The sequence below is a fragment of the Anopheles funestus genome, chromosome X, assembly GCF_943734845.2.
Source record: "Anopheles funestus chromosome X, idAnoFuneDA-416_04, whole genome shotgun sequence".
NCBI lineage: Eukaryota > Metazoa > Arthropoda > Insecta > Diptera > Culicidae > Anopheles > Anopheles funestus.
The window spans coordinates 21,540,834-21,558,003 of NC_064597.1; the positions used below are offsets into that span (position 1 = coordinate 21,540,834).

The following is a 17,170-nucleotide window of genomic DNA, read 5'->3' on the forward strand; positions in this document are numbered from 1 at the left end:
ACATAACTTAATCGCAATCTGAACTGAAGTCTAATTAGTCTGAGCTCACATTTAAACCAGAGAACACCAGAGAAGCTGGTACGGCTGTTGAAGGCCACAATGGACGGGGTGCAGTGCAAGGTGAGAGTATCGAACAGGCTGTGGGAATCGTTCGAATCTCACCGGGGTCTGAGGCAAGGACAAGGAATCTCCTGTTTACTGTTTAATATCGCTCTACGGCGCGTACACCCCACTGAAACGCGAGGCCGATAGGATTGGATCGAGGATCAATGCAACGAAGACAAAATACCTGCTTTCCGGAAGCTCTGATCGTGACAGAACCCGACTCGGAAGCAGAGTATCCGTTGACGGCGACGATCTCGAAGTGGTAGAGGAGTTCTGCTACCTTGGTACGATCGTAACTTCAGCCAACAACGAAGGCGCACATTTTGTGAAATCGTGCCTACTACGGACTCTACAACCTCCTGCGATCCAAACGACTCCAGCATCACACGAAATGCACGTTATATCGCACACTAATACGTCCTGATACATTGATGCAGTCCTCTACGGGTACGAGTCGTGGACTTTGCTAACGGAGTACGCCAATGCACTCGCTATTTTCGAACGGTGGGTGCTAAGGACTATCTTTGGTGGTGTGTGCGAGCAGGGCTGAGCTCGAGCTAGCTGAGCTGTTTGGCGGTGCAGACATCTTGACGTTGACAACCGTCGGAAGGATAAGATGGTTGGGGCACGTGATGATGATGCCGGACTCATGCCCCACCAGGAAGGTCCTCGTCAGCGATCCGTTCGGCACGATGCGGAGAGGAGCACAGCGAGCTCGTTGGCTGGATCAAGTGGAGTCAAACCTGTCAGAAATCGGATGCAGCCGTGGATGGAGGATTGCAACCCTGAACCGAGTTTCCTGGAAATGGCAGTTTGTATGGATGGCAGTTATTATATTCAACAGCATCTCTTTCGTAGACGATCTTTGCACATTGTTAATTGTCGATTGTTAATGCGGATGTATCAACAAACATTCATACAGTCCACATTAACTTTTCGCATATCGATTGTAAAATAATTGAACTTACCAAATTATCACAGGTCAAGTCAAAATCATTGACTGGTCTTGAAATACATTAAGCCGGCATTTCTATTGCCGGTATAATGATCGACTCGTCGGAAGCCTCCCGGAAGAACAATCGCCACGACATTTCGTTGCCATCGCGCCGGTGCTGGTAGTTGCTTCCGATGTCTATATTGCCGGTGATGGTAGCTGTTTCTAAAAAGAAAACAATCACAACCATTTAGATGGAACCCTTTGATAATCCAACCACAATGTTACCTTACATCTCGGTGAGGCGGCAATGAATGTGCGCTCCGGGAGTATCGTGGTTTGGCTGGATCATTGATACCGCACCGTGTAGTATCCGGTCGGAGGAAACCGGAATGATAAACTCGGTAGCCGCACGTTGCATTAAGCTAAAACATTCGGAATATTTGAATGACGGAAACCAACAGCAATACTTACCTGGGGTAAACACATAAACAACCAAAACAACAAACACTACCACGTTTGCAAACGATAAGTTACAGTGCATACTGCATTTATTAACTGCACTACAATATTTTTCACTTAAATTAACTAAATAAACTACACTTTTCTTAATTAAAATCGCAACTTGAAATGATGCGATGAGGAAGCGTCGCAAAAACCAAAACAATCAAAATGGCTGACAGCAGCGATCCTTGACAGTGACAAAGACGAAGAATGAAAAAAACGACGTGTGTGCGATCATGGCCGCACAAACGTTCACCCCCCCCATCTGGCAGGAGTAACTCAAAGTAACTCAAATTTCACTCTCAAGCCAGTCTCAATGCACTCTCATTGGGCGAACGCTTGAGAGTGATCCGATCGGTTTATATACCGAACAAACCCGATCGTTACCGAAGCGACCCGATCGTGCGCCTGCAAGATTACAATGATACTTTTCTTTCCAACGTATCGTACAGTCACGTACACAAAATTTTACTCGTATAATATTTTTTTTATTTTATGATTTTTTTTTTCATTATATTTTTTAAATTACAATATTTCATTCGCGCTTTCACTGTTTTTTAACTAGCACAAATATGTGAATAACTCACATTTATCACTAAATAATTTTAAAACACATGCATGACGGAATCATGGCTGTAGGTGATCAACCTTGCTGCACTGTTCACTGGTACACATGCCACTGACGATGCGTTTTTAATCCAGCCTTGAATGGTCTTCTGAAATACTTGAAATCGAAACACAATAACATAATTAGCAACGAATAAATGTGCTGTATATTTTTCAACACTTTTACTTACTTTTCTGGCCAAATTGCGTTCATATTTCACAATTTTAAACCTCCTGAATTCAACACGTCCATTTTGCACTCTCTCGGATCACGAAGTCCGACAACGCGGACTGTGTGCATGTGCGTGTTCTTCGTTTGCTTCTTCCTTTTGTCTTTTTAACTGTTCAAAAATCACTCTCGGGTCGCTCGGTCGGCACGATCAACACCAACACATTGACAAAACCGCTCACCACAGGGCACGAACGGCAAAAATCACTCAAAAATAGCGAGATAGAATGATGAAAAAAGGAGAGGTCAATATGAAATCTTCGGAAAATGTCATGTGGGCCACTCGTGGTTTGCCGAACACAGTCACTCACCGCATGCATTTGCACCGTCGTCATGTCGCCGGCGACAGCTGGTACCAGATCTAATCGGGCGAGATCCCTAAATTCACTCGAAAACTGCTCGAAATGCTTGTTGGGGCATCAAATTCAAATTTTCGACTCGTATACCCAGATAACCACACTACGACCACAAAGTCTGATATGGGTCGCAGAATTTTTATTTGCTCTACAGTACGACTTTGTGGTCTTAATAGAGGATTGGTTCGAAATCACGCTATTTTATACCAAAGTGTTGTGGGTGCTCTTGGGGGAAGAGGAGCAAAAAATTTTCAATGTTTCAGGAAACTTTCATGATCGATTGAAACTTTCAACATTCGTTCATCTGTCAATGCAATACATCGAAGGCGTCTTCTTTGTTTCGTTTTAATGTACTCCATTCTTATTCATCTGCTTGATGCGGTACGCTACAGTGTGTTTTATTTTTGATTTTGTGTAATGTTTAAGGATAGTTTTTGTACTTTAAATGTAAATTTTACATAGAAAAGTACTCATAGTGCATGAAAGAAGTGAAGTACTGTTAAACAACACTACCAGGCGATGGATTTTTCATTCAGAAAATGCAGCGTCCTTTGACAGCGCCGTCATCGTTTGGCGCAGTAGTGATGGTTGGTATTTTTATTATAATCAATTGATTAAAAAAACCTTTTATCTTTATAATCTATTCTTTCCATACAATAGAATCAACCCATTTTGTACAGATATGAGGATCAATGTTCCGGATAGTGAACAGTGTCAAGGAACCAAGTCGGCGTGTGTATTTACCCGTGTGTGTGTGTGTTGACGACAGCAGTGTTTACTTCGAAGTTACATTATTTTTGTAAACATTGAATGAATGAAATAAAGAAATGAAAATGAATTTCAAAAGCTTTAGTTCCGAAATATTTCATGAAAAATTTCAAAATGACGAAAGAAAAGCTTTCCTACCACAAACGAAATATTTCATTATTATGGTGCATTTGATATAATTATGGCCCGTTTTATGTCATCCACGAAGTCTTAATATTACTGCTGTAAGTGATGCTTTAAGACCGATATCAGACCGTCTTATATAGGTCTTCGAACGGAAGGATATCGGTTTTTGGCTATCTGGGATATCGACTCAGTTTCGGCGGGTCGAAAATTTTGACAACTCCATACATGGTGAGTCGAAACTGCTGCCGGTTAGCAGTCCTGTTTCGACTCACCTTTTTGATCTTTTTCACCATGGTGCTTTTCATAGGCTTTCGGAATCTGTGCCGTGCGCCAGTAAAACGCACCGGACTTTCGTTGTCCTTCTAGTTCACGGCTCTTCCTGCGGCCAGATGAAGTTGATCGTGTAGTGCTCATTTTACCGCAACACTTTTAAATGAAACTGTACAGCTAAGCACTTCCACTTTCGCTTTGCTTTGTTGACATGAACGCTCACCATAACACCGCGGTAATGTCACAGCTGTGGTGAAAAAACTTCGTTTGATAAATCAATTCACCATAGAGTTGAGTCGAAAATTTGAATTTGTGCCACTGGTGAAGCTAAAATTTTTAGCCCGAATCTGTCAAAACATCGAGCAGAATCGAGCGGGAAATTGTTGCCAGGTAATATCATCATGCAAGGATTCCTCAAGGACCTAGCATTTGACATAATGAATTACATTAGGCTGCATTTTTGTAGAACCGCGTTTTAACGAAACACGAATTACAGCGTCGAAATGTAGTTCGAAATATAGGCATAGCACAAGTAAAAATTTGTATAATTTTTCATAAAAAGCTGAACATAATTAAACTTGTGGCGACCAATAGCCAATAGCCAGGACACAGAGAAGCGCCATCTAGGGTCAATAACGAGAACAAGCAAAATTGTCTAGTGGGTGCCATATGGTGCGAACAAGTAACAAAGGACTTAGGGGAACAAAAGAATATGCGAAAACAGACAGGATCAAACACGAAATCGTTCAAAAACACGGAAATAGGAAAGTTCGAGACATGGCCAGCACAATATAAAAGCGGCGGCATGTCCGAACTAAATTAGTTATCGTTATACCGTCAACCGACAAGCATCTCGCTGCAGCCCCGAAGGAAGACCGAAGGACGACCAAAGAAGTGGCCAAGTACCAATCGACAAAGAAGGAAGGAAGAACAAATACAAGGGCTCCGAACTACGGAATAACCCCCCAAAAACTCATGTAATTTCATTGTTGTTTTAAATCCAAATTCAATCAACATTCAGCCGAATCAAATATGGCCTAACCTGTTTCAGACCTGCTAGAAAAATGCCTTGTTTTGACATTTGTCGAGCAGCTGATCGAAACTAACATTAGAAAGATTTTCTAATCTGAAATACGCAGGCTTATTTTGCTGAGGTGTTTGTATGGAAAACATGCAGCAAATAAGCCGCCAAACGTCAAAGTCCATATAAAAAAACTAGTGGAAGGTATCATAGACCCCAGTGTTAGTTTAGCTAGTAAGGATTATATTGTTAACGTTTAGAAATATAAGTTCTCTGCCGTTTCAACCGCCGGGCGAGTCAAATGTGTTCCTCACCGCCAGTAATTATCACAAACAGGCAGCTAACGTCTTGTTATTGACGAGCCTTAGGCAATGGTCTAATGCAGTTGTGGGCAACAATGTTGCTGGCAAAATGTATGGATTTTGACAGCTCCGGCAACATTTGTTACCGACGATTTCAATTCAATTTGATTTTGCCAGCAACATCACCAACATCATGTCAGACGTTAGAGTATTTGAACTAGAGGTGTGCTTAAAGAATCAGAATCGTACGGTTCGTTCAGTTCATTGCAAAGAACGAACGACCTACGTTCATTTGATCAAGGTACAACAGTTCTTCAGTTCACAGTAGGTCGTTCAACGAATGAGCGACCTACCCGTCAAATTTAAGAACGTCCAGTACTAGTAGGTCGTTCTTCTCGCCAGTTCTTCAGTTCAAAGTAGGTCGTTCAATGAATGAGCGACCTACCCGTCGAATTTAAGAACGTCCAGTACTAGTAGGTCGTTCTTCTCGCCAGTTCTTCAGTTCACAGTAGGTCATTCCACGAATGAACGACCTACCCGTCGTTTTTAATAACGTCCAGTACTAGTAGGTCGTTCTTCTCGCCGTCACACTTTCAGAACGAGATGCATAGATACGCAGAACGTTCTTTCTACCGCAACAAAAAATGAACTGCACTATCACGAGAAACTCTAGAAAGACAGAAATACATTGCTAATGAGAAGCTTGTATGCTCTTTCTTTCTTACATTCGCATTGTCCTAGATATCCCAATTTGTGAAACAAGGACAGGTACATGACACTACATATATGTGCAATTTCAAACACTTAAACAAGTATATTCGTTCGTTGGTTGAGTTAGTATTTTTGACGGTTATTTTAAAAATATTAGAACTTTGAATGTATTGTACCCTTGATATCAAGAATGTTGGTAAGACGGTGTTCGTATTGGTTATATATCTAATTTTGATTTAGAATTTTTGACGGTTATTTTTAAAGTATTAAAAATCTTTAAATGTATTGTAGTCTTGCTATCAAGAATGTTGGTAAGACGGTGTTCGTATTGGTAATTTGTCAAATGTTTCCTGTATTGAACTTCACTTCGCTTTGAGTCTGTGAACAGTTAACTGTGCATTGAGCTGCGTTGAATTTCTGGATACAAACGAAATAAATTATAGCTACGATACGTTAAAAGGTAATATTATTGAAATAGGATGATAGAAAAGGTTCAAAGGATATAATAAACCAATTTTTCAGATCTGATGGCGCCTATAAATACCACAACCAGCCCTATTTGGGATCATTTTACCCAGGCGGAATCGGGAGCGAAAATGCTTTTACTGCCTGAAAGTATTATAATAAAAAAAAGTTGCAGGAAGTAAATGAATGATTGGGGCGGCCCGGTGGTGCATGTGAAAAACGGCGCCCGTCCGCACGGCAGGGACCGGGTTCAAATCCCATCCGGACCGTCTCCCCGTAGCATGGACTGACTATCCTGCTACGTGGTAAAATAAGTCTTGATACGGCCAGGCCGTTCTAACCGAGCAAAAAAAAAAAAAAAAAGTAAATGAATGACACCCTTTGATATAAAAAAAATAGTTGTTAAATGCTATCTTTTTTAAATTAAACACAATTTTTGTACAACGTATGCATTATTTGTCTTTTTAATACAGTTGCTTCAAATCTATTTAAAGTGAACGGAAGAACCACGATTCACGTTCAGTTCATCTAAATGAAAGAACTGGTTCGTTCACGTTCATATGAAAGAACCGAATTGCCCAAGCCTAATTTGAACTATACTGGTGTTCGTTGGCCATCACTTTTTCATTCTAGGAAAGCAATTGGTTGGAAAATACAGCTAAAGGTTATAGATGGGTATTTAGGATTTCCGTTTAAAACCGCGTCGGTACGATCAAAAATATAAACAAACATTTGGTTGACATTTAATTTGATGTTATTTTCTAAATGTTGCCAGCAATTGTCATAGACCAACCCATCGGCAACATGTTTCCCGCAACAAAATTAGACCAAGCCCTTACCATCCCCTCCAGTTTGACGTCTATAACTCGACGCGCCAATGAGAGCTGCCTATGAAAAATCGTGTCATATCGAAAACAACGAAAAAACAATAATAAACAAGTAAAAAAATCCAATTATTTGCCAGAACAAAAAAAAACTAATGTATGTAGCTGTGTACGAAATTAAAAATTTTAATATTCAATACAGCCTGAGTTATTACAGTTTTAAGACGAAAAAGTTCCATACGTCATACAAAATGTATGGTGTGGAAGCAAAGGCCAAACGTTTAAAGCTTTGTTGAGCGGGAATTTAAATGTATTTCAGTATTTCATTCAAATATTTTCCACTTTTTACAAATTTGGCACTATCCACTTTGGCGTTCTATTTGCTTCTGAACTAAGTCTAATTTCTCTCTTTCCATATTGCTCCTCATCTGCTGCATTTTTTTCTACTTCCTTATTAGGGCATATCTTTGCGCGCGCTGCGATTTGTTCCGACCCTCGGCACACGAGAGTGGCACGTTGACCTCACGTGCCGATCCCTACTACGGAGAGATTTGTCCGCTCTCTCATCCGTGCGATGTTTATCGCCTGCGCCGATCGATTAAACGCAAATCGATCAGCGCACCTTTCTTCTGTTTACCCTGTTTTGTTGTTCTACCTGTCATTGCGCTGTCGTGTCAAAATCCCCCCACCACGTGAATCCATTCTGTTTGGATTCGCTTATCAACGACACGACCATCAAATTATTTTCAATCAACTTCTGCCTCAATCTTAACTAGCTTTGCTACCGGTCGCTTTAATCGTTTCGCGTGAGCCGTTCTCACTACCGCCCGCCTAATTCTTCCATCCGAACCCGGGAAGACTTCTTCTACTTTGGCTCTCAGCCAATCCCTTCCGTCACGAATACCAACGCTCCAACTTCTAGTTGCGGCCCTTCATTTACCCACTTAGTCGGTCAATGAAGGGTTGGCACATATTCCTTCAGCCATCTGTCCCAGAAGTGGTTGGTAAGTGAAGCAGCCCTTTGGTAGCTACTTCTTAGTGCCTCTGCAGGGTGTGGTAGGATTCGGACCTGTTCTTTCCTACCGGTAGAAGACCCTAAAATGAAATGATTAGGGGTCAATGCCTCTGAATCCGAAGAGCCTTGAGGCATATAAGTCAAAGGACGCGAGTTGATGAGACTTTCAGAGTCGGCAAGGACGGTTAGCAGGATTTCATCGTTCAACTTTCCGCCGTCGTCAAATGCGCGCATCGCTTCCTTCACACTCCGGACCATCCGCTCCCAAACACCACCCATGTGTGGTGCTGAAGGTGGGTTGAAGCGCCATGTGGTGTGCGAGTCTCTAAAGGTGTCTGCTATCGAGTAGTGGTTTGCGGCAATTTGTTTCTGAATCTCATTATTTGCACCGATGAAATTCGTCCCGTTATCCGAAAATATTTCGTGCGGCGGACTTCTTCGACTTACGAATCGTCGTATTGCCATTATACACGCTTCTGTTGACAGGCTATATGCAACTTCCAAATGCAATGCTCGAGTCACTAAGCAAGTGAAGACCGCTACGTATCGTTTCTCTCTCCTTCTTGCATTTACTACTTCTACTGGACCCAAGTAGTCGATACCTACTGCGTTGAATGGACGAATATACGGGGTAAGTCTTGCCTCTGGTAGGGGTGCCATTCTTGGTGTACTTGGCTGACACTTTCTTATTTTGCATCTTTGGCAGTTCTTCATCACACTGGAAACGCATGAACGCAGGTGTTTTATATAAAACCGCTGCCTTAGTTTATTCACAACGGTTTCCCGATTCGCATGCCCGAACCGGTGGTGATAGTCGTTGATGAGAAGCTGCGTTACGGTATGGGTTTTCGGTATAATGATAGGATATCGCGCATTATACTCTATATGCTTGGCTCGGGATATTCGGCTGTTCATACGCAATACACCGTTATCATCTGCAAATGGTGTTAAAGCAAACAAAGGACTGCTTTTCTCGAGCTCGATCGGGACATCCGATTTTCTGGTTTGCAGTTCTTGCTTCAGCTTACGCACCTCCGATGGATAACAATCCTCTTGTGCATATCTCCAAATCAAATTTTCAGCACGTCTGTACTCTTCGGAACTTAAGGGAGTATGCACAGCTGGGATGTCCTTCTTTATACAGCCTCGCTGTAACTTTGTAGCTTTCAACGTTAGTAAGTGTAAACCTTGAACCTTTCTCTTGCAGTTGGACACAAATCGATGTAGGATGGCGATTGTGCGTACCAGAATGCTCCACTTAGAGAAACGCGTAACATCCAAATTGAGCCGAACATCTTCGGCAGTTAAGTGCGACATCACATACCCACGTTGCTCCTCTGTTGTTGTTTGGATGGGTTTCTGCGGTGGCCACGCGCTTTCTGGGTTGTATAGAAAAGGTGGAGGTGTAGAAAAGGTGTAGCCAAATCCCATGAGACTGGATAACTGTCTCCTTACACCATTTGGTGAGACAGTCTGCTGGATTCTCTTTGGTCGGGACGTGTCTCCAGTGTTTTAGCTCCGTTAGTGTGAGTATCTCGCCAACTCGGCATGCTACAAACTGTGTTCGCGATCGATCCCTACGTTGTGAATTTTAGTTTTCTTTCGGAACGGTGAAAATTAATGTGGAGCGCGGTTTCTCGCTTGACCGTTCGGCGTACGTATTTTATTACAAGTGCAGTGATTTTTCGCAATGGTTCTTAGCCCTAACGGTCCTTACACTAACACAACTAACCTCTGCGTTCGTAACGCTACCCCGGTGAAAACAATAATGCATTAATCGGAATAATCTTCTTCTTCTTCTTTTGTCGAGGTGTTTCACGATACGGCACAAAAGTCCAGCTTCCTGGGCCCTACTGCGCTACTTCGCGAATTTGTATATACAAGCACCTCTAGGTGTGTGGACCGACAACTAATGGCCTAATGCAGTGGAAAATTCTATGTCGACCTGTGTCTGGGCTGTTACAAGTTCTGCATATTCCGTCTTCTACCAATTTAAATTTGTGTAGCCAATAGTTGCTGTAGTCATGTCCTGAAATCAGTCTATTTACTGTTTTTATATCTTTTGGCGATATTTTCATTTTGTGATGCCACATCTTATTTTCTATTTTTGTCTGGTATCTCTCGAATTTTTTTCCTTTGCTTGTACACATGTCTGTGTACCATCTGTCCGTTTCCTGTATCGTTTTTTCTTGTAGTTTTGCTAAGGCATCTTTGAATCGTATCAGATTGTTGATTATTAGGTTACTTTTAGTGCCTTTCTTGGCTAACTCGTGTGCAATTTCATTGCCCTCGATATTTACGTGGCTAGGAATCCATTGTATGGTGGCCTCTAAGTATTCACAGTTATTTATGATACCTCTTATGATTTCATCTGTGTATTTGTCTTCTCTAGCTTGTTTGATTATGGTACAGGCCGATTTACTATCTGTATATATAATCGGTTTTTTTATTCTTTCGAGGGCCGCGTACTCTAAAGCCTTTTTAATTGCATAGAGCTCTGTTGTGCATATTGAAACATCATTTTGTAATTTGAAAGCTAATTTTTTTTCTGCTTCCTTTTCCTTTATGATGTATATGCCTATTCCACAGCCATGGCTGTTTTTGCTTCCATCGGTGAATATTTTGAGGTTTGATTTGTTTGATTTTATCATTTCTAAGCTAAGTTGTTTTACCATGATTGGGTTGCAGTTGTTTTTGCTTACGGTCAAGCCCGGTACGTTTTCCCTAACATCTACATATTGGCTGGTATCGGCAAAGCAGTCGTTAAAAACAGTGGAATCAATTCCAGTGGTTTTACTATATCGACCAATAACTTTATCTACTCGAAATGGCATCGCGAACGCTTTTCACTTTCGGGTCGATAAACTTAAAGCAACCAATATGTATCTACCCATCTAGTAGCTACGCTAGTTGTGAAATCTAGAGTTTGCAATTATACATGTTTACATTTTACGACGCTAGTTGGTTGAAGAAATCGTGTAGTGATTCGGAAAAGTGCATTAAAATCAGTTAAATGTTTTATTTTTCATGAGTGATAGTGATAATCTTGGGAAAAATCTGGCAGGACACCGTAGGCAAATGCGCAAACGGCTAGACTCGCTTCAATCATCGTATACGGCGCAATAAATAGGCATTGTGCCTGTGAGCAGTTGCGGATCAAGCTTCTCGGAGGCCCTAAGCTAAATGGAAGTTGGGGCCCCAAAACTGAAGATGGTAACGCTGTTGATAAATTTAAATCAACGAGGTTTATTTGGCATTCGTCCACTATATCCGTTCGCGAGAAGCCAAATTTTGGCAATACTGACCGCGTAGTGAACTAATTTCAAAAGTGCTGACCGGGCGATAGGAGTAATTTTTTGAGGCATCAACTCTCTCCTCCCTCCCCCAAAAAAATACGATGACATAAGCATCCCTAAGCATCTTCTCAGTTATCGCTCTTAACCGTATCGCTTAATCTGCCCCTGGCCAGAACCAATTCGTTTGATACTTGAGCTCGAGGATTCTTCAAGACGGGGGTCCCACGCTGCCGCTTGGTCCGCTTGTACGAAAACCTGCTTTTGCCTTTGAACCTTCGGTAGTCGCTTAGAATGAATGGTGAAACAACTGACCTTATCGTTGGAACATACTCATTTCCTTGACTATTAAAACGTTAAATAAACCTGTGAACAATTTTTTGTTTGTTTTAGCAGCAAAATCTACCCGTGGTCGCTTTAACAGTAAAACATAATTTTTAATTAAATGTAAATTTAATTAGTTACGTTGAAATTTGCATGCTTCCAATAGAATGGACATAAAAAAAATTCTTTTAAAACAAATTCAGCTCTCAAATCTCCACATGAAATGAGCTTTCCACTGTGTATCTACTGGGTCGAAGCAGTAGATATTTATTTCGATCGCAGTGGAAAAAATAATTCTTTCCCGATACAAATTCGCCATTTTTTTATCTACTGCTCGACGTTTTCCTTACGATTTTTACGGTTGCCATGACTATTGTTCCCACCGTTTTACGGGTTGAAAAATGTGATGCGTTGCGATAGCAATCCGCCATGACAGTCAAGTTATTGGTCGATATGTTATTCCACTGGTGGAAAGATTGCTTCGCGATGAGTACCATTGATAGTTATTATTTACATAATTAAAGCTTATTTTTGTTACTATATTAAAAATTTTAACGTTTTCCTTGTATATCTTTTCTATGGCAGATAATTTATTAGAATGATTTTGTTCAGGTACTTTAGTTAGTATTTGGGAATTTTTGGAGGTGTATGCTATCGTTTTGGCGAGCTGTTTGGCGACTAGATATTTACTCCTGATTGGGAAGGGTATTTCTGCAGCAATGGCATAGAGCGTGTTTAGGGGGGTGCTCTTAGTGCACCCTGTCACTCTTCTTAATGATTGGTTTAAAAGGGTGTTTACGGTCCTTAGCTTAGTTTTTGTGGCGTTTAAGGTGAAACCAATGCCATATTCCATACTACCTCGGATTAGTGCCCTGTGTACTTGGATGGCTTTTTCAGGGTCTACATTGTTTCTTAAGTTACAAATTGTTTTAATGGCATTTAGACGCTTTGATACTTTGGATTTTTGATTTTCCAAGTGTTGGTGGAATTTTATTTGGCTATCTATCGTGACTCCCACAAACTTGTGTTCTTTGGTTTTCTGTATGTTAAACCCTGCTGTGTGTATGTTTGTTTTGAAGTTTCCGCGTGGGAATGTCATATATGTGCATTTTTGTGTGTTGATTGCCAGATTCAGTTCATTTAGTTTTTGAGTTAGCCAGCTTAAGGATCTTTGGAGGGATCTTTCGACAGCTTTTGGCGTAAGTCCCGTTTCTATGATGGCAAAATCATCTGCATATTGTAGCACTTTGGTTTTTCCGTTATTTATCTCACGACATCTACTGGTGTATATGTTAAAAAGCGTCGGAGAGAGGACGTCCCCCTGGGGTAGCCCGTCCGACACTCTTCTTTTGATTGTTGCGCTATCAACGCATATTTCTAAGCTCCTGTTCTTAAGGAAGCTGCTAATCCAGGCAATATCTTCGTTAGATATCGATAGGGATTGCATTATTACTGTCAGCTCATTTCTTAATACACTATTGTACGCATTTTTAACATCGATAAAAATCACTCCAGTGTATTTTTTTTCTATTGTTTTTTGTTATGGTGTTGATTAGCAACTCAATCATGTCTGTGGTTGATTTGTTTTTACGGAAACCAAAGCTGGACTCAGGTAGAAGTAGATGTTTTTCTAGATGATCAGTGATCTTTTCAAGTATGGCTGTGTTTGCTACTTTTAAGGCTGTTATCAGTAATGCTATCGGTCTAAAATTTATAACATCATTTAATTCTTTGCCTATTTTGCCGATTGCGATTATTTTAATCCTTTTAATTTTAATCCCACTCGGTACATTTCGTTGATTTCCTCAATAATTTTGACGGCCATCTCATCATTTAGCATTTGGAGAGTACCATATGTTAATCCATCGACCCCTGGCGTGGTATTGTTTTTAGATTTTAGAATTTTATTCCATTTACTTAGGTTTAGTAGTTCAATTTCTGGATCGTATATTAGTGGTGCCCTGATGAAGTTGTTAGTTCTGTTATTAAAATTTAGGAAGTTAATTTTTAGGAATTCTTTGGCATTTTGTGGGTTAGAGTTTATAAAATTAGAGTGTTGCTTAGAAAGTTTTTTACCGTGGCATTTGTTAATAATGTTCCATAGTTCAGTGGTGGTGGTGTCAGCATTTACTTTATCTAACCACCTTTCAAAGTTTTTCCGTTTTTCAATTTTTTTTTAGGAATTTGAATTTTGCTAGGTCCCTCTTAAAGTTAATATGATTTTCTAGTGTTTTGTTACTGTTATATTTTTTCCTGGTATCGTTTTTCTTTTGCCATGCCTTTTTGAGTTCCTCAGTCCACCACGATTTAGGAGTATGGTTGGAATTTTTTGTGTTATTTTTTACTATGGTTTTTATGTCATTTGCAATACTGGTCAAGCAGGTGTGTTCCGTGCATTTCAACTGCCGGATTTGCTTCTCTACTAGGATTTTGTTAGTTATTTTACTATTAGTAGGGATCGTGGGTCCTTCGATATTAGTGTAGATTATTTTATGTCCACTATTGCCCATGTGTTGATCGGCAACCGTTCTATGTGTTTTCTGAATTATATTTGGTGACACCATGGTTAGATCAATTGCGGTGTCCCTTTTGTTTGGATCGCTGCTTACAAAAGTTAGTTCTTTGTTATTGATTAGTGTCATGTCTGAGCAGTTAATTTCATTGAGTATTACTGATCCCTTCGTATCATTGAAATGATTCCCCCATATTTTATGGTGGGCATTAAAATCCCCTACTATAATTGTTTTACTATGTATGTTTGGTAGGTCTAACATTTTACTTAAAACTATGTTGTAAAATGTTTTTGGCGTTGTTGGTTTGACATAAGATGATACTACTACCGTGTTTAACGTTTTTATCTTTATGCCCACTGTTTGGATAAAACTACTGTACTGATGTACGTGTAGTTGCTCGAATTTGTGTTTTTTTTTTGTATAAAAATGCTGCTTCCTCCGTAACCGTCTTCCCTGGTTTGGTATACGTGGTGGTAATTTGGGATATTTACATCTTTTGCAGTGTTTTCTTTTAGCCACGTCTCTTGGAAGCACACAACGTCTATGTTTTTGTCTGATATTATTTTTTTCAGTTCGTCTTTGTTTTTTATAAGTCCTTGAATGTTAGCTTGCATTATTTTCAGTTCTTTTAGTCAATGCAAGGACCGTTGTGTGTGAGATATTTTTTGGACTGTTTTTTTTTCTTGTGTTTTTCGTGTTTTTTTTTTATTTTTTTTTTCATTTGAATTTTTTTTTCTGTGATGGTTTTTGCTGGCCTAATTTTTTGGAAAAAAGAGTGTTCCTTTCTTCTGCAGTGAAGGTTATAATTGGGATTGTAGTCCCATCTGGAGCTTTGGCTGTTTTTGGATAGTTATTTAAGATTCGTTTTACGGTTTCGATTGTCTTGGATGTTGTTGGTTGTTCTATTTCTGTTACTGTCTGTTGGGGTGTTATGATTTGTGTTGTGTTTTGTTCTGATTTGTTTGTTTTTTGACTGTCTGTTGGGATATTTACTTCGTTTTGTGTGTTAGTATGTATGTTTTTTTCGTTATTAGTTGGGTTGTTTTTTGTAGTGTTTGCGTATGTCATTTCTGTAGATGTGAATTTTTTTGGTGGCATAGGACACTGCCTACGTCTAATGGCTCTTGCTTCTTTGTATGTGAGTCGGTTGATGGTCTTTATCTTTTGGATTTCGGTTTCGTCAATGTATATAGGGCAGTCCTTGCTCAGTGTGTTGTGGTTGTCACCACACGATACGCATTTTGTACTAAAACATACCTCTTCGTGCGCCGGTAGGCTGCAGTTAGCACACGTTCTTTCCCCTTTGCACCATTTTTTGTGTGTCCGATCTTTAGGCACGTTGCACAACGCATTGGCTTTGGGATGTATAGGTCGACCAGCAGTGGGTAGAAACCAAAATCTACCGAACGTGGCACTCTCGTTGTGTTAAAGGTAACTAAAGCCGTTTTAGTGTTTTTTAGCATATTATCCACTTTTCTCTTCATTATGATAACTTCGGTCACTTTCTGATCCTTTAAACCTAGAAGTATCTCTTCTTCGGACATGAATTCGATGTCCGGGCAACGAATTACACCTTTTGTGGTATTTAGTGTTGGGTGTTCATACACTTTCACTTCGATATTTGCATTAGTGTCTGTTATTTTTTTATTTTGCCTGCTCTTTCTGCCAGCTTCTCGTTTTTAACCTTAATAAGTAATTTTCCACCGCGTACTCGGCTCACTTGCTCTGGTTTGCTTCCGAGAGCGTTCTCAATGATTTTTTGTATGAGGAAAGGGTTAACTCTTGTTAAATCCCTTCCCTCTGTAATCGACTCTATTATTAGCACTTTTTCCTCTTCCACCACATGGTCCGTAAGTTTGGTGGCCATACATGTTTTGTTTTTCCTACCTTACGCTTAGGTTCACCTAAGTCAGTTAAGGCATCGAAGTAGTTCCTTAGGGGTATGCCCCCCCCCCAGGGTCTTCGACCCCCATCGTCACTTGTACTTCTCCCTTTTTCGTTTTTTTCTTTTTTTTCTTTTTCTCTAGTATCAGAAAAATATTTTTCCCTTAGCAACAAAAGGATGTAGCGTATTCACTTTCACTTGCTGTGCTTTGAGCGTTTTTAACTGTACAGTTGAAAATAGCGTGGTTACTCTTCAGTGTCCAGACGTCGAGTGAAATCGGAATAATAAATTTCAACTGTCAAATGAGTGTAACGCGTACGAAACGTAAACATACTCCTCGCCTTGATGTACCATCAACAAACAAACTTATCCTTGCTCGCCTATGTCAAAACACCGCGTGGTATCGCAAACGGATAAAAGTGTTAAGTACCAAGTGATTCGTAATCTTTGTGCAAGTGATATTCCCTGACTTCCTTATGCTCCTACATTTTCACTGGATATTGGTAAGGGACAGATCTTCGTGATCGGACGTTTTATAATTCCCTTAGGTGTTCGCAACGTGACTACGCGTACTAGTCCATCCGCGCCGGGGTGAACCTCTACGACTCGTGCAAGCGGCCAGCGAGTAGTTGGCAGCAGCTCGTCCACTACGATAACCATTCGCCCCGGTTGAATGTTATCCGTGTTCTTAGCGATGCGTGGGTCCTTCTGCAGTTCTTGTAAGTATTCCTTCTGCCAGTGTTTCCAAAACTTCTGAACCAGTAGTTGAAGTTTGGTCAAGTGCTGTTCGGTGTTTATGTGTGCGTGCGTTAGTTCCGGATCTGGTATCGCCGTCATCGATGAACCTACTAAAAAATGAGAAGGCGTTAGTGCGGCCAAATCATTAGGATCGTCGGAAAGTGGAACCAGCGGACGAGAG

The 17,170-nt window shown here is 40.5% G+C and overlaps 2 protein-coding genes across 3 annotated transcripts in view; one reads left to right on the forward strand and one right to left on the reverse strand.

Annotated features, from left to right (window-relative positions):
• LOC125769451 (uncharacterized) overlaps positions 1-17,170 on the forward strand; it is a 451,794-nt gene that overhangs the window by 55,996 nt on the left and 378,628 nt on the right. The gene's annotated exons all lie outside the window — the stretch shown is intronic.
• LOC125769273 (uncharacterized) overlaps positions 1-17,170 on the reverse strand; it is a 122,342-nt gene that overhangs the window by 54,044 nt on the left and 51,128 nt on the right. The window lies entirely within an intron of this gene.